This window comes from Propithecus coquereli, unplaced genomic scaffold, assembly GCF_000956105.1.
Source record: "Propithecus coquereli isolate 6110/MARCELLA unplaced genomic scaffold, Pcoq_1.0 Scaffold40, whole genome shotgun sequence".
In the NCBI taxonomy this organism is placed as follows: Eukaryota; Metazoa; Chordata; class Mammalia; order Primates; family Indriidae; genus Propithecus; species Propithecus coquereli.
In genome coordinates, this window is record NW_012149730.1 from 4,341,119 (window position 1) to 4,365,629 (window position 24,511).

The 24,511-nt window shown below is 42.3% G+C and overlaps 1 protein-coding gene across 2 annotated transcripts in view; it reads left to right on the top strand.

Moving 5' to 3' along the window:
• The first annotated feature begins 6,427 nt into the window (after nucleotides 1–6,427).
• The window catches only part of LOC105817185 (transmembrane protein 45A-like), a 180,873-nt gene continuing 162,789 nt past the window's right edge, over nucleotides 6,428–24,511 (top strand). For both annotated transcript variants that reach the window (XM_012652816.1, XM_012652814.1), the window contains exon 1: nucleotides 6,428–6,777. The gene's annotated coding sequence lies outside the window, so the exon portion shown is untranslated. The remainder of the gene's footprint in view (nucleotides 6,778–24,511) is intronic.

Consider the following 24,511-nt stretch of genomic DNA (forward strand, 5'->3'; position numbering starts at 1 on the left):
GGAGAAGAGTCTCACTTTTCTTGGTAACCATGAAAGACTCCCAAGGCAGATGCTTCCTAGGGCAATGTTCACCTTCTCAAGATTAGCTCATGCTATACCTCACTGCCTCTACACCAATAGCTTAAGAGGAGAAATATAGTTCCTTCACCAAGTGAAATATCTTGCTTTCCAAAAGAATTGCAGGACCCAGCTAATATGAACCAGCAGGAACCAGGAGAACATATGCAAACATTGGAGTACATGGGGTGAAATGTAAGACCAGATAGGGAGGAGTTGATGAACATGATAGCACTCTCCTGTGACTCAGAATTTAACAACATGGAAAGGACACTTGGAATCTGTATTAGTAGCCTGCTGGAATGAGTTCTTGAAGCCTGGGCATGATTAGGATTTATAATATAAGATGAGGAAATGCCAGAACTGCCTTGGCAGAGTATTGAGGGAGGGATGAGAGGGCTCAGGAAGGTGTTAACGTTTGAGTGGATTTATTATATGAGACTAGAGAAGTTGTCCCTTGGTCGTGTTGCCCAAGAGGATCCAGAGGTCATTCCATTCATCACAGTAATAAGGAACTCACTAGTAAGGGGTAGCATACTTGGTGTTTTGAGCATTGGTGGCCATCTGCTGTAGGCTAGTGTTGATGGTAGGAGATACTGCCATAGTACTGGGCTTCCTAAAAGCAATGATAAGATTTCAGAATAGGAGAGTGCAGGTGGGGACAAGGTGAACTTAATTATTGTAGTGAGAAACAGGGTCAGAGTACCAGCCATAGTTCCTTGACTGGCAGGGATCTGTACTGATGGCTAATAGACCACGGTGTTCAGTCAAGAACTGTAAAGGTGCTGAGATTTTACCCTACATATAAGCTAACATATTAGTCTGCCACAGTGTCATGGATGATGACAAAGGTCATGAGACACTTGAGTCAGAGACAAAGGATGGTTTATTCTTCACAGTCATAGTGGTAGCCAGAGTATCAGCATTTGAACTGGTTTCCAGAACTCCAAATCCCACAGGATGCCATGATAAGGGCTAGTTGATGCCTCAATGTGTAGTGGGTTCCTGAGCTTAGAAAACTCCAATATTTTATAATGATTACAAGCAAACCTTTCTAATCTCTGCCCTGGAAGGAGACATTATCTTTTTTATTAAAAATGCCTTATCCTCTGGAAGGAGACATTATCTTTATTTTCCAAAATCATATGGTATACATTCTTGAAATGATAGTCTGAAACAAAGACTATCAGTGCCTCTGTTGATGAGATGTGCAGAAACCTGAGACATTAGTGGGGAATTGTCTTCTAACAATATTCACCCTTGTTTCTATACCATCTTCACTTGGGGCAAATTTTCCCAAGGGTATGCCACTCCATCAGTCAGTCTGATTAATCTGACTGACAAGGGCCAGGATAAAATCCCTTTAATTTGTATCACACAGCATTTAATTAAGGCTACCATCAACAGGACTTCTAATAACAGGAGTCCTGCAATATTGACTTCAAACCCACCTTCCTCCCTGCCCAGGTTCCTGGATTAAACTAGCTTAAATGCCATAAGCCATCAGAATCTACCTTTGAAAGCAAGTGGCTTTCACCTTACGTTTCTGTGTTGACCTTTCCACTTGGCCCAAGGCATTAATCTAGATTTAGCAGGATGTATTAGTGGTTGTACAGATTCTGTCTTGGTCTATAAGGAGAAAGTCTATTATCTATAACAACAGTGGCTAGTGAGTTGAGACTGGATGCCTTTGAAGACCAAAGTGGTGTCATTGATGATATCATTTAAAGTAAGGTGTAAATCTTGCATCATCTTTTCTAATTAGATGACTCTTATTGTAGAAAAAACTGCCAGATGGATGAACATAAGTAATAAGTTACCCTCTGGGAAGCCTCTCCAAGTAACCAAGGGTAGTCTCATTTTTTAAAGAGATCTCCTCAGTTGTCTGAGAGTTACGTGATCCACTAGTAGTGTTTATTCGAACATTAGCCGGTCTCTTATGATCACTCCTAAGATGTAACTTACTATGTTTTTGGGAGGGAAGCAAGTTAATGTCTGGCTTCCACTCAAGAAGTACAGTCTTGGGGAGATACACATGGTTCTCGTAGAAAGACCAGGGTCATTGACAATTGTTGGGGCTCTTAGTGGAACCTATATCAGTGGGCGGTGGGGAAGGCGTACAAATGACAGTACTTCCAATATGGACTCCTGGCTGGTTGGTAAGTCTGAGGGTTCCCAGTTAAGTTAAAATAATTGAAGCTAGTCCTTGTTTTTGGAAATACTCTCTGAAGGTAGCCAGTCCATTCTGTCCTGTTTGTCCACGCCACTAGCTGAGTGGCGTTTGTTCACCCCAAGAGGTGACTGAGAGTGGGAGTGAAAAAAACATTCATGATTGTCGACAGGTATTTCGTGTGGGAGGCTTTGGAGCTGGGGTTGTCCTTTGATGTTTCCAATAGACTTTTTAGTAAGGTTAAGGAGAATGACTTCCAAACTGTGGTTAGAGCTATCTGACAGAGGATGGCAGAACTATAGTCAGTAAAATTTAAGGTGCTTGCAACAGTTTGGGAGAGTGGCATCAAGATGTTTTCCATGGGAAGACAGGCTCCAAGGGCACTTCTGAAAGTCAAAGGATCACTAATGTCCCTCCCTCCTCCAAATATCCTAGGGTCTAAGGTGTTCCCTCCTCAGGTGCCAGTGTTTTTGCTTTCCTTTTACTTCTACAGAATCAGCGTGTCCATTCCAATAGCTACAAGCTCACCTTTCTTCCAATCATCCCCTATTCTCACCAAGCCCTTTTGTCCAGAGGGCCAGATGCCAGAGGGACAGCACATTTTAATAAAGTTTACAGAGATCACTTATGTCCCCCTCCTTGAGCCAGTACAGGCTACTGTGGGAGGACTCAGTGAATAGGGTACTCAACCCTTAAGCGTTCATTACCCTTATGATCTAGGACCATGTCAATCCAACAAGAGATTGTAGGTGGTCAGGCTGCCACCTGGAGGGTGTGCCAACACAGCTGGCCTAGTTCTGTGCCACTAAGAGAAAGAATGAAACATCATGCCCAAGATTGGTCAGGGCAGAGTCTCAAATTTTCAAAAAACTTTGGTATAATCCTCGCCCCTTTCATCCAGAACATACCCAGGAAGTGGCTGAGAAGAAATGATTGCTTTCTGGGGAGAGCTGCATTTAGTGACCAAACTGTCTCACTAAGTTGTGTGGACTCACAGGAGGTGAAGGAGATAGGGTCAGAAATTTTTTTTAATTGAACTTTTTATTCTTTAATTATAGATGCACATGCAGTTGTACGAAATAATACAGAGAAATCCTGTGCACTCACTACCCAGTTTCCATCAATGGTAACATTCTGCTGAATCATAGTACAATATCCCAGCAGAATCCCACAGATACAGTCAAACTACAAAACATTTTCATTGCCATAAGGATTCCTCAAGTTGCCCTTTTATAGCCACATCCACTCGCCTTCCACCTCATCCTCTCCTTAACCCCTGGGAACCACTAATCTGTTCTCCATTTGTATAATTTTATCATTTCAGGGATATTACATAAATAGAATCACAAAGTATGTATGGAAAACATCTGGTCTTTCACATTAAACATAATGTTAGCTGTAGGTTTTTTGTAGATATTCTTTTTTTTTTTCGTAGATATTCTTTATCAAAGTGTGGAGGTTCCCCTCTATTCCTACTTTTCTCAGCATTTTTATGGTGCTAAATTTTGTCAAGTGCTTGTTCTATGTCAAGTGATATGTTGATGTGATTTTTCTTTGTTAGAGTATTAATATCATGGATTACATTGATTGATTTTTGAATATTGAACAAGCCTTGCATCCCTGGGGAAAAAAACCCACTTGGTCTTGGTATGTAATTATTTTTATGCATTGCTGAATTCTGTTTGCTAATACTTTGTTAAGGAGTTTTGCATCTTCACCTTGTTATGGCCTGGAAATTGTAGAAGCCTAGGATTCCCACTTGGGTCCTTGTTGGTGTGAGTGTGAGTGTGAGTGGGGCCAGAGTTTTTTCTGTGGTGTTTGGCTGGAGTAGAGCCCTTACTGTCTAGAAATTTTTTTTTTTTAAATCTTTCTAGGCTGCCCCTTTCTTTTTCCTTGACTAGAAAGAACAGGCTCTGTTGAGACTTCCTTTTCTTTTTTTTTTTGTCTGTCTGTGCCTATTAGCATATTTGGTTATTGGCTTCTTTAGCTTCAAGACTGGGACAATAAAACAAAGAAAACTTAGGGAACTCAGCATCATGTTATTCCTTGAGTTTCCTAGATTTCTCACTGGTCTGACTTCTTTCAACTTTTCAGAGTCTTCTTATGTTAGTTAATATATAAAGTCCAGGATTTTTAGTTGTGCCTAGCAGGAGAAATGGAAAACTTTTGTCTACTCCATCTTCCTGTAAGCAGAAAAAATCTTTTTTTTTTGGTAGATTTTCCAATAGCCAATAATACCAGATGCCTGTTCATAGTAATGTGTGTGGAAGGTTGCTCAATATCTTGACTATCAGCCCATTGTTGAATAGGTTCTGTGATAAAAAGTGCACTACTGTGATATTACAAATGAAACAGAAAGCTGAACACATAACACAGATTACTTTTCAAGAGCCACATTCAAAGGATGCTCCTTTTCGGGTTTCCTTGACTACCAGAGGGACCAGAGTGTTGTGATTCCACTCACATAGCTCTACTTTACTTAGTGAACAGGCCCCTGAATTTTTCCAGGGGCTCATGGAGTTTTGAGAACATTGCAGTTAGGTCCACGGAAACTGAGTTGTCTGAATACTCAAATGTGGCAGAGAGACTCTAACATGGCTCCCAGTGATCTCCACATCGTGGCTTTTAGGAACTGTGGGTGGCCACTGAGAGTGTGAGAGCAGACTCTAGTCTAGGAGCTAAAGGCAGCCTCTAGCTGACCTTTAGAAAGAAACTGAGGGCTCAGTCTTATAGCTGCCAAGAAATGAATTCTGCCAATGACCTGAGAAAGTGTGGATGCAGATTCTTATCCAGTAGAGACGGCAGATGAGAACACAGCCTGGCTGATACCTTGTGAGACTCTGGGCAAAAAATCCAGTTAAGCCATACCTGGACTTCTGACCTTCAGAAACTGTGCGATAATATTACATGTTGATTCAGTCACTAAATTTGTGGCAATCTGTTGCACAGCAATAGATAATGAATGCACCAACAAACATGATCCTTGTAGTGAAAGCTTTGGACATCAGAAGGTAAAGGCACTCACAATAAATTCTGACCCTCACACTGGTGGCAAATGGCAGGTGAATTTATGTGCCCATGATGGAGTACTGCACACATATGTTTGAAGACATCTGTGGCACGCTGGGATAGGCTCTGGGTCTTGATATCCTCATCTGGAAATGGAGATAGAATTCTAACATGTACTTTATAAAGTGGTTGTTAGAATTAAATACAACAGTGCAGGTAAAAGCTGTTTACTACAGGGCCTGGCACCTTCCGTGGTGTGCAGTCCAGTGAGTGTGGTTCTTGCCACTTTAATAAATTTCAATGAGGTCATGTTTCTTAAAACATCCACAAATTATAATGCCAATTGATTTGCAGATCTCTTCTCCCCTCCTCCCCACCTCCCCTCCCAACCAACTAATCAGCCAACCAGTTATCCCTTCAACCATTTTTTCTAGGATCAAAGCATTGTTTAGTATAGTCCTTTCTCAATTCTCACAGAACAAAGCGACATTTCTTTTCCTATAACCACCATCACTCAACAAAAAACGCAAACCAACTAAATCTGCCAAACCATTCCTGTACCCACCCCTGGGCTTCTTCGCAGAAACCACCACATTTTTGGCTAATAAGGACTTCAATGACGGGTTCATTAAGGTTTTCCCTCCAACAAAAGCATACTGTCCCTAAGGAGCAAGCACTTGAACCTTATTATAAAATTTACTCCCGGGACAAAGTGGGGAAGGTGAAGCTCCAGGGCGTGGCCTGAACGCCTCTGGGGGCGTGGGCAGCCCAGAGCCCCAGCCTCTTCCACTCGGAAATGCAGGGAGCTTAAGCGAACGCCGGGCGCGCCTTAATTTCAGCCCCCAAACGGATAGGAATGATCCTATTAAAGCGAACCAGCCTAAATTGCCTAAAAGGAGGGGAATAATAGGGGCCCGGGCAAGGGTAAGACCTGGGTGTCTAACAATCCTCCTCTCGGCCCTGGGCCCCTCCTGGCCCCGCCGCCGCCGCCGCCGCCGCCGCCGCCGCCGCCGAATGCCACATCAGCGACGGCGCGGCACTTCCATCTTCCTTTCGAGGATGCAGCGAGCTGGCCGGGCGGGTGGGGGCGGGCCCGAAGTCCGCGGGAGTGGCGGGCCGCCTGGCCAATCGGTGGCAAGCGAGAAGCCACGGCCACCAATGAGCTGGGGCTTCTGCCAGCCGCGGCAGGCAAGGCTCGTGCCTCGCTGGGGGAACCAGATGAAGCACATCTGGACAGCTGTGCTAAGAAACTGTGCGGCCCCTTCGCGAGCCCGACGTCCGCTGGGCACGTCCCCCACGTCCTCTCCTGCTAGCCATTTATTTATTCACTTTGCCAAAGAGGCAACCAGGGACCCAAGTTTAAAACTTTTTTCCCCCCCCTAATGAGAGACGGGGCCAGATCCCATGCAACACACAGTTTAATTTTCATGGGGCTCTGGGATCAAAAGAACACAAAGAGCAACAACAAAAGCTCAGCCGCTGTTTGATTTTAAACTGGCAAAGTGGGGAAAATAAAGTGTTGAGTAAACAGATCAAGTTGGGTAAGTTTTGGATACGTACTGGATATCTCTCTTACTGTGATCTCTATCCTGTGTCTTTTTGCTGTTCTCATCAGCCTTCTCTTTATCAAGGGGAGAAAAATATCACTTGCTGCCACAAACTGGACCCTCGGCTTCCTTCTCTTGTGCTTTGCTGACATCTTAATTTCATTTAATTTTTTTGGTTTGCTATTAAAATTTTTTTTGACATGCTATTTTAAAATTTCCTGGGAACAGAAATTTACTTGATATCCTGTTGTAAGCCTCTCCCAACTCCAAAGTTGACTTTACCGATAAATTTATTTTTCTGTTTTCTTTTTGTGAGAACACTGTGTACATTTGTAAAGCCAAAATCTTTACCCATCCTCCATTCCCTGACTATTTTGATGGAAGATTGGAAGATTGAGGAAATTATCTGACTTATTCAGAATTAACACAACTTTTGCTTCTGTTACTAGTATATTTAAATATGAATTGTTTAAAACCTGAATGATACAGGTAATTGCTGCAATTTTCACTTAAACTTGGATGTAATTGTAATCCAAATATATGTCCTTTCTATATTCTCTTATCCATAGTGGGAGACCCAAATTCCTTTTTGATTGTTTTAAAAAAACCACATTAAACATATGACAGACAACATTGTGTATCTATAACCTTACAATTGTATTTTAAGTCCATAATTTTTTTTACACTCTCCTGTCTCTCCTCCCTAAATCCATAATTCTATCAAAATAATAGAGTAATTGTTATATGTGCATGCTTGCAGATAGTTCTGGTATATATTTCAGGACTTAGAAATAGAATGATGAAAAATATTGAGCTAAGTGAGTGGCTCTGGGGCCCATTTCATCTGAAACATCTATAATTCCCTCTGTTTAAGCAATGTTTTGGATTTGAGACTTTCGTCATAGGGTATTTACTGTCATGGGAAATCTGGCCAGAATTCATCTCTAATTTCTGGTTCAGAAAGCAGAGGTGGGAATTTGGTGCAATAATTTCAAGTTGCAGAGTGTGTTTTTGATTCAGAGAGGTCATGCACACAAGTGGGTGGAATAGCTGAAGTGGTTTTCAGGGATGTGGGTTAGAAGGAACAGTGTTGCAGAGTAGGAATAGAAAGAGCCAGCTGGAGTGGTTCAGTTCACAACCGCACGGTGTGACCTTGGGCAAGTTACTCAACCTATCCTCAGTTTCCTCCTCTGTAACGTGGAGAGTTTCCTCCTCTGTAATGTGCTGATAATAATAGCACCTACTGTAGGGCTGTCTTGAGGACTAAGTGAGTTAATATATGTGAAACATTTGGAATAGTTCTGGCACACACAGTAAGTCTTTGCTGTCATACTCACTCTTCATTGCCCTCCTTCTCAGCTTACCCTGTAGAACCTCCATTTCCCCAGCTTCCATTCTGGCCTCTCTTTTAGCAACTGGTATTTACTGAGTGCCGACCACTTGCTAGCCAGGTGCTGTGTGAGGATGTAAAGGAAGAGAGAGTTTTGAATGGGGAGTGTGATAGAATTGATCAAATGTCTTAGAAAGATCTGGAAGGAGATGGAAAAAGACCATCTGATTAGAGCATGGCTTCATGGAAGAGTTGGCATTTCTGGGAAAGGATTTTACCAAACAGTTGTGGTTTGGGGGTGGGAGGGAGGGTTGGGATTGCAGAACAGCAGCGGCATTTTAGGAGGAAGGGGAAGCAGAGGCAAAGGCACTGTGGCTGGAAATGTGGCACTATCCTGGGGACTCTGGGACATTGGGATAATCCGTGGGGGGTTAGTGGGAGGGAAGGCTGGAAAGGTGGAGAAGTAGGAGGGGATTGCATGAGTCACCTGATGAGGAAGGAGAGGCTTGGGAGGTGGATTGGTGGGGGAATGGTGAGCTGAACTGGCAGCAGTTACACAGTGGAGGTGTTTCTGGAATGATCTGTGTCTGGAGTCCAGTCTCTCCTCTTGCCGTCATACCCTCTTCATCTGCTCCATTGCTTCTGTAACCTCCATTCAGGGCCTGCAGGTTGGGCAGACAGGGCTGGGCAGTGAGTCTGCGCCCTGTGTTTTGGACTCAGTTCTCTGGTGGTTGTCTTGGACCTCTGCTTAAGTGGTCTGTGCTCTGGGCCGTTACCCAGACTACTTTTGGTTATCAGGCCACGCCCTAAAGTCTTTGACATGGATGTGATTGTTACAACCCTCCTCAAACCCCACCCCACACACTGTGTGCAGAGTAGCTCTTTCTCATCCTGCTGTTAGAATCAGCTATTCCCATTTTAATACATACAACTTCATAATTTACAATTGTTGAAATAGTTAAGACTGGTAATATGCACCTAAGTGGAGGGTCAGTTTGGAGTTCTCTTGCTTTCTCTTCCTTGAGGGTATTATTCTGTGGCAGGGAGCTATGCCCCGGCACTGCTGTTGACCACCTGTGTGACCTCAGGCAAGACTTTGAGCCCATATGGCCCTCTGTGCCATCATCTGTGAAATGATTCCTAACGTCCTTTTCCCTTGGATGATCACTTATTTTCTCCACTCATCCCTGGAACAGTCTGTTACTCACAGAAGGCTGTTTCCTACCTCTTTGACTAATATTTTCTGAACATGTAATACATGGCAGACATTGTTCTGAGTGCTTTACATGTTTTAGTGCATGTCATCCTCAACAGCAACCATATGAGAGTTGGTTCCTATTTGTGTCCTGTTTTTATATTAATAGTTGAGGAGACAGAGGCACAGGCAGGTTACGAAACTTGCCCAAGATTCCACAGTAAACAAATGGCAGGTGCAGACCCAGACAGTTTAATTCCAGAGCCCAAACCTTAACCACTGCTTTAGGGGTAATAAACCTAAGACTGCTCTTCTTGTTTGTGGTGGTGGTAGTCAGCATAGCTCACAGCAACCTCAAACTCCTGGGTTCAAACAATTCTCCTGCCTCAGCCTCCTGAGTAGCTGGGACTACAGGTGCCCACCACCATGCCTGGCTAATTTTTTCTGTTTTTAGCAGAGACGGGTCTTGCTCTTGCTCAGGCTGGTCTTGAACTCCTGACCTCAAGCGTTCCTCCCCACTCGGCCTCCCAGACTGCTAGGATTACAGGCCTGAGCCACTGTGCCCAGCCTAGAATATCAACATAAATCTTGTCTATAGCGTGTGGTCCATGTAGACACAGGAGACATTTTACTTATTTGATGGATCTCATTCCAGGCAAGCACTCTGTCTTTTCAATTTGTTTGAACAAAACCCACCTGGTCTTCTAGTAGACACTCAATAAATGTCAGTTGATGACTGTCCCTTGGAAAAAGGAACTTGTGACCACAGTATTTTTATTTTTTAAAAATAAACTATGAAATGTCCCAAGACTTGTGGAAAAATGGGGCAGATGCCAGGTAAACAATCTACTCCTGCTTCTGGGGCATTCTGGTTTCTCATCTTATTTCTGGAGATGCTGTGGTTTGGGGATAAGGACTTCTCATGGTGAAGGTTGATGTAGGGCTATTTTAGGTGTACAGTTAATAATTATACCCAGTCTGGATTTGACATTTTTTAAGAAATTCATTCCTTAAATTTTTTAAATATTGAATCAACTTTAAAATATTATTTGAGGCTGGGCACAGTGGCTCATGCCTGTAATACTAGTACTTTGGGAGGCCAAGGCAGGAGGTTCACTTGAGACCAGGAGTTGGAAACCAGCCTGAACAACATAGCCCTAGACCCTGCCTCTACAAAAAATATAAAAATTAGCTAGGTGTAGTGTTGCATGCCTGTAGTTCTAGCCTTTTGGGAGGCTGAGGCAGGAGGATGGCTTGAGCCCAAGAGTTTGAGGCTGCAGTGAGCTATGATGACACCACCGAAGTCTATCCTGAGCAATCGATCCTGTCTCAAAAAAATATAATATTTGAAAAATATTTTAATTTGCTCTTTATCTCATTACCTTAATGTAGTCACTCTTTTCCGTGTAGCATAGTGACTAAGCACACAGACATTGGAGTCAGACCGTGAGAGTTTGAATCCCAGATCTGACTCTTACTAGTGTGACCTTGAGCAAGTTACTCTTTGTAGGAGACTTTATTATCTATAAAGGGGATACTAATAGACATTACATGAGAAAAATCCATGTAAAGCGTTTAGCATATTGTTTGGCTCATAGTAAAGCCTATTCATTTTTTTATTGTGGTAAAATCGATATAAAATTTACCATTTTAACAATGTTTGAGTATACATTCAATGGCATTAAGTACATTGACATTGTTGTGCGAACATCACCACCATCCCTCTCCAGAACATTTTCATCTTTCCAAGGTGAAACTCCTTACCCATTAAACAATAACTCCCCATATACTACCCTCTCTGCCTCTGGCAACCATCAGTCTACTTTCCGCCTTTATAAATTTGATTATTCTAGTACCTTGCATAAGTGGAATTATGTGTTTGTTCTTTTATGTTTGGCTTATTTCATTTAGCAAAATATCTTCAAGATTCATCCATGTTGTAGCATGTGCCAGAATTTCCTCCCTTTTTAAGGATGAATAATAATCCATTGTATGTATGTACCACCTTTTGTTTATCCATTCATTTGTTGATAGAGCGATTTAGGTTGTTTTTATCTGTGATGGTTAATTTTATGTGTCAATTTGGCTAGGCCACACATAGTTCCCAGATATTTGGCCAAACATTATTCTACATGTTTCTGTGGAAGTATTTTTTAGACGAGGTTAACATTTACATCAGTAGGCTTTCATGTGCCTTTCATAATGTGAATGGGCCTCCTCCAATTGGTTGAAGGCCCTAATAGGAAAAGACTGACTTACTTCCACTGAAGAAGAAAGAATTCTGCTTCCACACTGCCTTTGGACTCGAGACTACAACATCAAGTCTTCCCTGGGGCTCCAGCCTGCCAACCTATGCTGTAGATTTAATCTCTCTCTCTTTCTCTCTCTCTCTATGCATATCCTATTGGTCCTGTTTCTCTGGGGAACCCTGATCACTGATGAATATACCATCTTTTAGCTATTGCAAATAATGCTGCTGTGAACCTTAGTGTACAAATGTCTATTCGAGTCCATGCTTTCAATTCTTTTCAGAATATACACAGAAGTGGAATTACTGGATCATATGGAATTTCTGGATTATATGGTAATTTTTTGAGGAACCACCCTACTGTTTTCCACAGTAGCTACACCATTGTATTGTGCATTCTCACCTGCAATTCACAAAGGTCCCGATTTCTCCACATCCTCACCAACACTTGTAATTTTCTGTTTTTTGTTTTTAGTTTTTAATAATAGACATCCTAATGGATGTGAAGCGGTTTTAGTTTGCATTTCCCTAATGATTGGTGATGTTGAGCATCATTTCATGCACTTATTGACTATTTGTAAATTTTATGCCCATTTTAAAATTAAGGTTTTTTTTGTTGTTCCGTTGTAGGAGTTCTTCAAATATTCTGGATATTAACTCTTTATTAGGTATATGATTTGCAAAGATTTTCTTCCATTCTTTGCATTATTTTTCCACTTAGTTTGTAGTGTCTTTTGATGCATAAAAGTTTTAAATTTTGATGTAGGCTAACTTATTTACTTTTTCTTTTGTTGCTTTTACTTTTGGTGTCAAATCCAATGTCCTGAAGCTTTTCCCATATGTTTTCTGCTGAAAATTTTATAGTTTTAGCTCAAACATTTGTATTTGATTCACTTTGGCTTCATTTTTGTAAATGGCATAAGGTAAGGATCCAGCTTCATTCTTTTGCATATGAATATTTAAATAATTCATTAGTAATTTTTATCAACCATTATAATGTTCATCTCTATATAGACACTATTGGCATAGATATAGCCATAGTATAAAAATGTTGATTCGTTCTTGACATTTTTTTTTATTTCAGAATATTATGGGGGTACAAAATGTTTCAGTTACATGAATTGCTTTTGTACAGTTTGAATCAAAGTTCTAATTGTGTCCATCACCCAGACAGTGTGCATTGTACCCAGTAGGTGTGAATTTACTCATTCCTGACATTTTCCTAATTGTATCTAAAATACTGATTTTTTCTCATAGAATACTCAACATTTCTGCTCTTTATAGCTTTTAATGTTTCCAAGGAAGAAAAATTATTCCTGTGGTGAAAGACATTGGTTGCTAATAGCTATCTTCTTTTTTGTTAAAGCATCTTTACCTTTGGGGGATATTTAGAATACAAAAACAAAATGTTGAAAAAATTGAAACCGAGTCAAAAGTAATGGTTTCCCCTTTATTTACCTGCTTTCTTCCCATTCTACTATTCTTGGAAGGTAACCTTTGTAAATAGTATGTTCTGGATCCTTCTAGATCTTCTCCAAGAGTCCATTCACAAATACAGATTTAGCATAAATATAATTTAAAAATATAAATGGGATCCTATTATATACATTGTTCTGCCTTTGCTTTTTTAAAAAAAATCTCAAAAATATATAATATACATATCTCAGCCTGTCAGTTGAGACATACAAATTTTAGTGGCATCTTTTGTCATGGAGAACAGACAATGGCACTCAAATGAAAAAATGTTCTTTTTCGATAAAAGTCCAAGTCACATAGAGTAACAGTGGACTGCGCTAAGCCTGTTGAAACAGGTGCGTTGGCACTGTTCCCTCTCTCTGGACTATTGGCTTCTCTCTGTGAGGATCTGACTGACAGTTTCCAGTCTCCTCTGACTTTCGAAGCTCCCTCCAAGGACTCTGACATTCAGCTGTCTCAGTGAAACCTTGGAAGACAGTGAGTCCTTTCCCCCTTACCCCACCACCACTTCTGACCAGCTGTGCCCCTCTGGTGCAATCAGCAATGCTGATGTAGAAAAGGTCCAGAGGCAAATGCCTCTTTCTTCCTTGCTGTCTTGAGCAAAGGTTGCTCTCCTCTGTGGCTTAGTTTATTTCTCCCTCAAGAAAAATAGGAAAAAAAAAGTGACGGGCAAGAACCAGGTGGCACCCTCCATGGCAAGGAAGTGGGTGTGGTATGTCTACATCTTTCTCTATGGTGCCTGAAATTCTATAGGTTTTAAAACAATATATATTTTATTTTATTGAATTCCTTTTAATAGATGATTTCATAAAAGTAATATGATGTGCTCAAGGAAATTGATGTTCAGAAAGGTAGATTGTGTTCCTTGTCTGGCAAGTAAGGAATGTGAAATTTTCTCTAATTTTAGTTGACTTTTCATTAAACATCCCTGATGCCTCCAAAAGATAGCTCACTGCCCTTGAGAATTACACAGTTTCATCCCATGTTACTTCACCTCTATGCAGTGGAATAATTTGTGGAGTATTTAAAAAAAAATACCCATGCTTATCCTGCCCCTGGAGATTCTCTTTCAGAGGGTGTGGGGTGAGGCCAGGGCATCTGGTGGTTGGCCTGGATTGAGAACCACTGGGGGTCCAGTGGGAGGAGTTTCCCAGCCAAAGGTTAGAATCCTCAGGTAGGCTAATTTCCTTCCTTCCCAATGCTTAGAACTGGCCTCAAGCAGTCCTAGTTGGACGAAAGCTCTACCTAAGGTCCTAATTAAAAAGCAAATAAATTGGATAGTAACTCCTTCTTGGGATGTTTATAGACGTTACCTTTTTATCCTGCTGTCTCACTCCCATGAAAACTTATTTCACTAACTAAGCTAAAAAGTGGACTCTTTCTTACCAAGTTATGCAGAACTCCCATTAACTTCGCCTTTTTCAGAGCCAAAGTTTCCTCAGTTCTGTAGTTATTTTTCTGGTAGTAACTTAGGTGTTTAGGGTGCATCTGAATTTCCTCTTAATGACCTGAAAATATAATTAGTCCATTTTCTGACTTGAGTCAACAGCTAGGGTTGGCAAATAGACCTGGTTCCTTGTATATGGAGACGGTGTCTATCTCTGGCCCAAAGTCTACCACCAATTACATTTTCAGTAAAAAGCATTACATTTAATTTATCTTAAATTTAATAGAAGAAAAAAGAACCAAAGTGAAATGTAAGGAATTTCTGACCTTCAGATATATTTTTCTTTAAAATGAGATATATTATTTAATAGTTCCTAAAATATTCTTCTAAAGTTAAAGCAATAGATTGAAATATCAAATGTTGGGATTATTACCTACTCTGATTAAATTCAGAAGACATCTCTCATATCCAAATAAACCTACATTTTAAATTACTGCTCTCACTAAAAAAAGAATTAAGTTTCATTTTTACTTTGAAATGTCTTTTGTTTGGTTTTTTAAACATCTGTTCTCTTGATATGACCTTTTCAGTTTGAAGACCCAAATATTTCTTCAGTTTAGGGATTTTTTTTTTCTCCAATATTTAATTCTTTCTTCCTCTCTCCCTACAAGCCAGGCTTCATTCAGACTAATGAGTATGGCAAACTGTTAAAGGCAGATTAAAAAAAAGCAAAAAAAAACCCAAAATAGAGACATGTATGGTGGTAAGGAGTACCTTTAGGACAGCTTTGGGAATCCTTATATTTAATAAATAATAAAATTTAATAACATTAAAAATGTTAATGAGGAAGAAAAAATTATATAAAATGTTCACACCAAAATTATATCATAGCTGAACTTAGGGGATAAAGGCCAGAGGAAGACAGGGTGAAGAAGGAGAAAGAAAAGCTGTGTTGAGGAAGAATGGGGGGAAATGGGGTCAGAGTCCTTCCAGGCATCTTACCTTTGGTTTTTTTTTTTTTTTTTTTGAGATAGGGTCTCACTTTGTTGCCCAGGCTGAAGTATAGTGGCATGATCATAGCTCGCTGTAACCTCAAACTCCAGGGCTCAAGCGATCCTCCCACCTTAGCCTCCCTAGTAGCTGGGACTGCAGGCACGTGCCACTGTGCCCAGCTAATTTTTCTATTTTTTTTATAGAGAGTGGGTCTCACTCTGTTGCCCAGGCTAGTCTCAAATTCCTAGCCTTGAGCGATCCTCCTGCCTTGGCCTCCCAAAGTGCTGAGATTACAGGCGTGAGCCACGGCACCTGGTCCTAGGCATCTTACTTTTAAGCAGGGACTAAGGAGAACTGGCCCCCAGCTTCTTCATCCCTGGTGTTGCTCTTGCTCCTCTGTGCTGGCCTCAGTCTGCGTGTGATCCGGGCATAAAGATGGACTGCCGAAGAGCAGGGTGACCTTGTTTTCTCCTTACTGCTTGTATGACTTCTTGGGCTGGTTGTTTCCAGTGGGGAAGCAGACAAATGAATCAATACCTCATCCACCTGGGGGCAGGTTTGGAAACCTCTCTAAGGACGTTGAGCTTCATTTTCCTCATCAAGAAAATTGGACCTGTCCCTTCCTACTTGTAAGTATCACTGCAGGAGGATTAATGAAGTAATGCCTGTGATGGGGCTTTGTCAAATGTAATGTACCTTGCAGAGGTTAGAGATTATGTGACCACAATCATACCATGAAGCTTTTTCTTCGCAGAAAGATGCATAACAACTAATGGCTAAGTGAGTTACTGTTTATTAGGTGTCAGCCTCTTCTCAGGATTCTTCTCGTTTTACCCTCATGGACATCTTATAGGGTAGAGGCTATTATTATTCCCATTTTATTAATGAAGTAATTGAGGCCCAGAGAGGTTAAGTACCTCATCCGGGGCCTCACAGTGGTGAAATCAGGATTTATACATGGAGTAGCTTTACAGCAGCGTCTGAACTCTTAACATTTATGCCATCTGTAACATTCTCCTCAGGAATGAAACAACTGTTGTTGGCTGCCACTTTACAGAGAGTTGGTACGTACGCAGGTCTAATGCAGGTCAGCAGAGGCAGAGGTGTCACTGGCTGCTCCAGCCTCCTTATCCTGACCTTACAGCTTCTCTTACTGTCCTTTGCGATCCTGGGAGAGTGAAACACTATGTCTCATCTGTGCCTGATCCACCCTCATTGAAGCATCCGTCACCCCTTGCCCGAATTACAGCAATGGTGTCTGGAGTTACCTGTGGTAAAGGACCAGGGTTTTTTTCCCCCAGTCCATTGCAGCCTTATATTTTTGTAAAAAAAAAATCCTGCTTGGATGTTGCCATGATGTTAAATTACTTGAAAATGTGTAAAAGCTTCTAAACATTTCCTCTCCATTTCTGTCCTTGTAGACGGTAACAGTTTGCAAATGGACGCTCGTCCACAGACCATGGTTTATGTAGCGCTGCCCTAGAACCTCCTTACTTTCACTCTTGCCCCCTATAAATCATGCACCACAAAGCAGCCAGAGCAATTTTTGAAAAATACAAATAAAAGTCACATCACTCCCCTGCTTAAACCCTCCAATGGCTTCCCATTGCATTTAAAATAAAATCCAGATATTTGCCAACAGCCCAAAAGGCCCTAGGTCATCTGGCCCTGCCTATATCCATCCACTTCCATCTCCTCTCTTTCTCCTGGTTTTCCTTGGTGATAATGAAACGCAATCAGCAATGAAATCATGTGATGATTTGGGATGTGAGATACGCCTTGTTTTATCCTTTCATCTACTAGTCGAGCATGGACAAATGCTTCCATCACCTTCTCTCTTGCAGTTCTCACTGTGTTCTCTCACACTTCCACTACTGCTAGAATGAGCAAGATGACCAAAAGCAAGTCCCACAAGAGCTCTGTGGGCAACTCTGCTTGTGTAGTGAAGCCTAGTGCCCCTCTGACGAGCTCAGCCTGAAGGTGCTTGTATTCTCCTCACGTCTCATACCTGCTTTTTAGGCTGTTTGCTTCCTTCCCTACAAAATGTGTCTATTGTGAGCCAAGATGGTGGAGGGGTGATCCCAAATGCTCCTGAGATTGAGGGATTAAAGTTGACAGGGTGTTGTTACCATTGCCGAGAATTTGTTGGTATGGACTGTGGCTACCATTGCTGTATTAATTATTTAATGAACTGAGGGGGAAACATACATCCTGGCAAAACAAATTCCTGGCTGGTTTGGCTTTGGCCTTTGGTGACTGCTGCCCAGAGAGCCTTTTGTATGGAGGCAGTGGGGATTCTCTCCCTGCCTCATCCTCGTGCATTGCTGCAGCCATGAATGAGAAGGAAGTAGCTTTATCAATATGCTTCATTCAGCCATGGAGAGCCGTGGTTTCTAGGAAGCTGACCTCTCAACGCTTTCCTTGTCCTTAACTTTCCCCTGCCCCTTGACTTTTTAATTTATTGCCTATTTCAATGATTTTCAGACTTTCCAAAGAGGATTTCATTGTCTTTTGTTAATTGTCATGGCAATGGCAGCAGTAAATAACAAGAAATTTATATTTAATAGATCTGGGGGCCAGGCACTGTGGCTTATGCCTTATAATTCCAGCAATTTGGGAGGTTGAGGTGGGATGATCACTTGAGGCAAGGAGTTTAAGACCAGCCTAGGCAATATGACAAGACCTAGTCTCTATAAGAAATAAAAAAATTAGCCAAGTGTGGTGGTGTGTGTCCCTAGTCCCAGCTACTAGGGAAGCTGAGGCAGGAGGATTGCCAGGAGTTAGAGACTGCAGTGAGCTATGATCAAGCTACTGTACTCCAGGTTGGGTGACAGAGCAAGACAAGACCCTGTCTCTTAAAAAAAAAATAGATTTGGGAATGTGATGTAGCAACATGCATTTTTGTCAAGTGTCCTAGGTAATTCCAAGGTGAGTGGTTCAATGACCTTACTTTGAAAAACGTTGGTTAAAGTGGCAGCTTTTCTGTGTAATTTGATATTGGATACAAAATAAACTGAGTTTTAAAGAAATTCTGTTTCTGCCCAAGATGGTTTAATAGGACCAGATTTACCCTTTTGCCTGAAACCACCAAAAAGATCAGATAAAATATATGAGGCAATGTTTTTTTTTTTGAATTTACCATCATCACATCTTGTTTTATTTTTTTTTCATTTTTTTAAATTTCTGCATATTATGGGGGTACAAATGTTTAGGTTATGTTGCCCTAGCCCCCTCTCCCCCAGTCAGAACTTTAAGCATGTCCATCCCCCAGATGGTGTGCATTGCACTCATTGTGTATATATATACACTCTCTGCTCCCATCTGCCCGGCAATGGTTTTTGAAACACTGGCCGTCAGTGTCTCTGATTTCTTAGAGAAAAGGAGATGCTGCAGCTTACTGCCTGGAGAGAGTTTCCAGGCTGAGACTCTGAGAGGGGAACTCAGGTGGAATTTGGATTCCCTGAGTTGAGGAGATGGTGCGAAGAGCCTGGAGGAAACCAAGGTGGTTAGATTTCACAGCACAGAGTACCAGAAATGAGAAAGTTGCCCAGAGAAAGAGGACCCTAGATAGCTGCAGCCGGGCCCCTTGAGGGTTCGGCACCGTACTGATCAGCACATACGTGTGAGGAAACTACTGGAGACGGGAGCTGGGCTTGTGGGGAGATGAGAACAGAGCCCAGTGATCACAGAGGGATGCAAATATTGCCTGTTCCTTCCAGCCAGACTGGAAAACCCATAATTCACAGGATATTGGGTAGAATGGTCAGGAAGGTCTTGCCTCAGTAGTGGGGAATAATTAGCCCCAGACTGGGCACTGTTCCAAATGTGCCTAACAAATCATAAAAAAGCAATTCCCGAAAGTGTTAAACTGCATCTAGGTCACTTAACCTCATCCCAGAACAGAGCCGGGGAATATTTACAGGAATAAAAAAATATCCAGTGCCCAACAAGGTCTCTGGCATTCCAAAATAGTAAATCACTTCTGTTTAAGATGGAAATACACTCTCCTTGACTGTCCTGGAGGACATTTTTATGCCAAGGCCTTCGGGGTAACATTTTTTACATAGCAAGTCAGAGACGGCCAAACCATGGTCTGTGTTGATATTTATCTTGGCTTCTGAGACAGCAGCTCCTCTTTGATGTCTATTATTGTTTTTAAAAATATTTTGCCTATGTTTGATACCCCCAACGTCCCCACTGGATTGTGGCAAGGTGAATTCAGCTAAGATATTGGCCAAGTACATCATGTATCCTGAGGGATTGGAGCTAGGACTAGTGGGTAACGCGGGTGGGTGGGTAAGGTGGGACTAATTTTCTGAGGCCAATGGATGACTCAGATTCAAAGGCATTAGAGAGTAGTAAGGGCCAAACCAGACAGGCTGAGATCTCTGACGGGTCTAAGGGGGCTGGCTAAGCCAAGGGCCAGAACCAGAAGCCTTTGAAACCCAACAAGAACTTTAGGGAGTGAGGTGAACAAAGTCCTGTCAGTGCTGTAGTTAAGTCTGTAGAGTCAGGGCTTGTTCATGCCAGAGGTTGGAGGCTGGGTGAGAGAGGGGTATGCCGGGATCACGCGTGGGCTTACTGCTCTGGAGGTCCATAACTGAGCTCCACACTTTGAATCTGGGCTGTGTATTCTCTCTCTGAGATTTGAACAGTTTTAAATTTGGTTGTCAGGCCTGTTTCTCTGATCCTGCCCCACCCCCACCACCCAAATCCGGCCTGACATGCTGTCTTCTGGGTGTTTCTATTAATAGTTAGACACTTGGCTGCCAGAACTAACATGTTTTCTTCAGATTGGTTGGTGCTTAGCACCTTGGCATTCCTTCCTCATTCTGCCGGACCAGAAATGTGGCTTTTCTTCATACAATTTATAAATCTCTTGGCTTCTGGAAAACAATCAGTTTCTTAAAATATTGTAGCCCAGATTAAATTATAGGAAAGCTCCTACTTAAAGATGATGACAAGAGATCCCTACCATTATTTAACAGAAATTTTACTTCTTTGGGATATGGGATGGGGACTAATGGATCAGTCTTTGGGAAAATTAGAAGTCGACTTGCCTTTTAAAGGAGGGGGTCTTAAAATCACTTTTTCACCCAGAAACAAGATTTTCGATCCATGGTCTTGGAACACTTTACTTCCATTCCCACTGATGACTGTGTTGTGGACTGAGTAACTACAGCTGGGATAGAGGGATGGAGAGATGTAGGATAGATGTTAGTCAGCATTCTTGTGGTCACCAAGGTGGTCTTCATGGCCAGAACAATTCACTTATGGTATTTAATAATCAAAACAACAACACTAGATAGTAGATGGAGTAAGTTTATCACTTTAGTTTCCTTCAAATTAGCATGGATTAGAAGGTTCTGTTCCTCTCTGTGTTTTCCAATGAGAGAGAGATATACAGGAGACACTGAGAGAGCATAGGAGGGGGCTTTGAGATGGTTGACTGGAGGCACCCGGCACTCACGTCCTCCACAGAGAAGGACCAAAACAGCGGTGAGTAGATAATCACAGGCCAAATAGAGTTTCCTAAGAGACAGCACTGGAATTCAGCAGGGAAGTGACAGAAAACCTCTGAGGCATGGAAGGGGTGGGAAGACGCTTGTCTGCTATCATTAATTGCAGGGTACTAAGGGCCAGGTTTCTGTAAGTTGGGTGGAGGTGGAGGCCACTGGCAGTGAGTACAACGCCCAGGGAGAAGCATGTGAGTGGGAGGAAGAAAAAAGACTTCTTTGGAGCTGTTGCAAGGTTTATACTGGTGAAATATACTTGCCTTCCTCTAGCGTTAAACAGCATCTGCTAGGATTGCTAGCTTTTCAGTACTCATGATCCTTGGGGGACTTGGGCAAAGGTAAAAGTGTGGTAAGTTTCATACTGTGTTTTCTTACTAGTTGATTTTGACATGCATACGTGTGTGTGTGTGTGTGTATGTGTGTGTAAAACTGATTGTAAGGTGTCAAGTTTCAGCCTACTGGTTTTTTTATTCCAGAAATTTTTCAGCATTACCTAAGAAACGAAGGCTCAATTTTGGCTGCTTCTTTCTTATCCCTTCTGCTGCAATTCTAAGTTGCTTGATCTACTGAGACCAAGGATGGTGAATGACTCAGAAGGGAGAATTGGACTGAAACAGCCAAAGATTGGTTTACCCATTTCTGAAGTAATCTTTGATATGATAATGTGGAAAGAACAAGAACTTTTGATTCATATAGACCTAATTTGAATCCTGACTCTACTGTGTATTTGTGACATTGTGCAAGTAACTTATTGTGGGTTGTAGCTGATTGAGGCAACGCTAAGCCTAGCCTAATTCTAGTGATTCTGTGGAAATTTCATTTCATTTTATGTTAGGATCTAGCATTGTTGTTGGATAGGCAGAGTAGATATTGAAGGTATGTGTCCTAAAAGTTTTACTTGATTTCTGTAGCATTTCTTTCCTCTGGGACCTTCAGAAATATGGAAACTAAAGCACAAGATCTGCCATCTACTCTTTCTATCCATCCTTTCTATCCATCCATCCATCCATCTGTCCATCCCTCCATCTATCTATCCATCCCTTTATCCATCCTTTCCATCCATCCATCCATCCATCCTTTCCATCCATCCATCCATCCATCCATCCATCCTTTCCATCTAACCATCCAGCTGCCCATCTATCCATCCATTCATCCATCTATCCATCAATCAGTTTGGTACTGTACCACTTACTGTATACAAGATACAGTTCTAAGAGCTAAGGATTAAGCAGTGAAGAAATATAGAAGAAAAATTCTTGCATTTATGGAGCTTTCATTCTAGTGAAAGGAAGAGGTGCAATAAACAAAATAAGTCAGTAAATCATGCGGTATATTAAAAGAGGATATATTATAGAGGAAAATGAAGCAGGAAAAGGGGGTGGGGTATTGAGACAGTTTTATTTTATTTTATTTATTTATTTATTTATTTTTTGAGACAGAGTCTCACTTTGTTGCCCTGGCTAGAGTGAGTGCCATGGTGTCAGCCTAGCTCACAGCAACCTCAGACTCCTGGGCTCAAGCAATCCTTCTGCCTAAGCCTCCCAAGTAGCTGGGACTACAGGCATGCGCCACCATGCCCGGCTAATTTTTTTCTATATATTTTTAGCTGCCCAATTAATTTCTTTCTATTTTTGGTAGAGACGGGGTCTCGCTCTTTCTCAGGCTGGTCTCGAACTCCTGAGCTCGAACAATCCGCCCGCCTCAGCCTCCCAGAGTGCTAGGATTACAGGCGTGAGCCACCGCGCCCGGCGAGACAGTTTTAAATAGGCAATGAGAGAAAATCTCATTGAGAATGAGCTCCCCTGAAATGTTCTGAACACAAGTGGCAGACAGTGTCTTCTTGTTACTACCAATCAGCTGTGCCTGTTGCTCCCTTGTCCTCCCTCATGTTTATTCACTGAGCCCTCCCCATTTTTGGCTCATGTAAATAACTTTTTGGTAGCACAGAATATGACCTTGGGTTTTCCTTTAGGACTAGTATGCTAGCAGATGCCAGATGAAGGATATATTGGTGGGACCCCACTTCGCTGCCCCTACTGGTTTCTGGAAAGTGGTATCTTCTGCTCTATTAGCTGTGTGGCCTTATACATTGGGCATCTACCTCCACAGCCTTTTTTTTTTTTTTTTTTTTATAACATCTCTAGCCCTGCACCGCACAGCCCACAGGGATCTCTGCTTGTACAGCTAGATGTGGTCCCTTGTAGAGCTGGGCCTCTGTTTCTAGTCTTTTCCTGCTCCCTTGGAGGAGCAAGTGGGCACAGGCTGCCTACCTAACTTCACCCCTTTGGACAACAGCAGCTTCTGCCTTCACCATTTCCTGTCCCAAGATAGCGGGAGCAGAGTGTCTCATCACCAAGAAAAGCCACTCACTTTCTCTGTCTTGGTCCAGGAACTATGGGAACAGGAGGAAGCAAGTCAAGGACACCATAGTGTCACAGCCAGGGTGGGACCTGGAAGCAGCCTTTGTAGTATGAGGATGGGATCCACATCCAGGAGATACCTAGTCTCCCTTGGACCATGGTTGATGATGAGTGGGTGAATATTTCGTTAGCTTTCATAAAGGTTGGTATCTGCTTTCCAGTCATTTTGAGAATGTTAAAGAACCATTTTAGAAGCTGGGAGCAAAGTTCAGTGAGTGCAGCCCTGCAGAGGCCTTGGATGCCTTTTAACTGGGGTGTAGTAGAGCTTAAGTTTCTGTTGCAACATGCTGAACTCCCCACTGGCAATGTGATGGATGGGGCCCATGCTGAGTCTCCGGCTGAGGTGCGGTATGGCTGGCATTAGCTTTAGTGTCCCCTTTCTGGATTTAGATTTCACAGCTTCCTCCTCCTTGGCTAGGACTGTGGGAGTGCCACACCAACTTCAGCACGTCCACACGCGTCCACAGTATGTCACTCTGTGCCAGCTGGGTGGGCCTTCTCTTGCCCACTCAGCTATAGGAATACAGTGACACCAGCCAGAGCTGTGGTGACAGGTAGGGCTGGTCTGGCGCGTGTTCGGGTGGGCAAAACCTCCTTACAATATTTTGCTATTTATTTATTTTTGATGGTGCAAGGTCCTAACATTCCATCTTCCATCTGAAACATCAGGAACATCCACACACATAGACTGGCCTTGGCTGGTGCTCACATATGAGAGACCTCAATCCTGTGAGGCTTGCCTCACCCAATCCTGGCTGCTGTCACATCCACTACGCTCTATCTACTTGGCCCTGTCCAAATGAAATCCTTCTTAGAAGTCCTAAGTCCCTGCTGCTGCTCACTCAGCCCCTGTAGTTTAACTCAATGCTTCCCAAACTTTTTCATGTCACAGTATACATAGACATGATACTATTTATGTAGACAGGAGGGCTCATTCCTAGGACAATAGGCCAGTGAGGTATGGCTACCACAGTCTCTGCCAGCCTCACCCTCACCAGGAGCTTAGGGGGTTTGTTTCCCTCTGGCACACTGGTACTCACCAGGGGCGCATAAGTGTGCTGTAGCAAAGGTTAGAAGCTCTGGCCCAAGATCTAGCACAGATCATGATCTCAAGTGCAACAAAGAGTTCCATCCATAAATATCTTTCAAAGTGCACCTAGAGG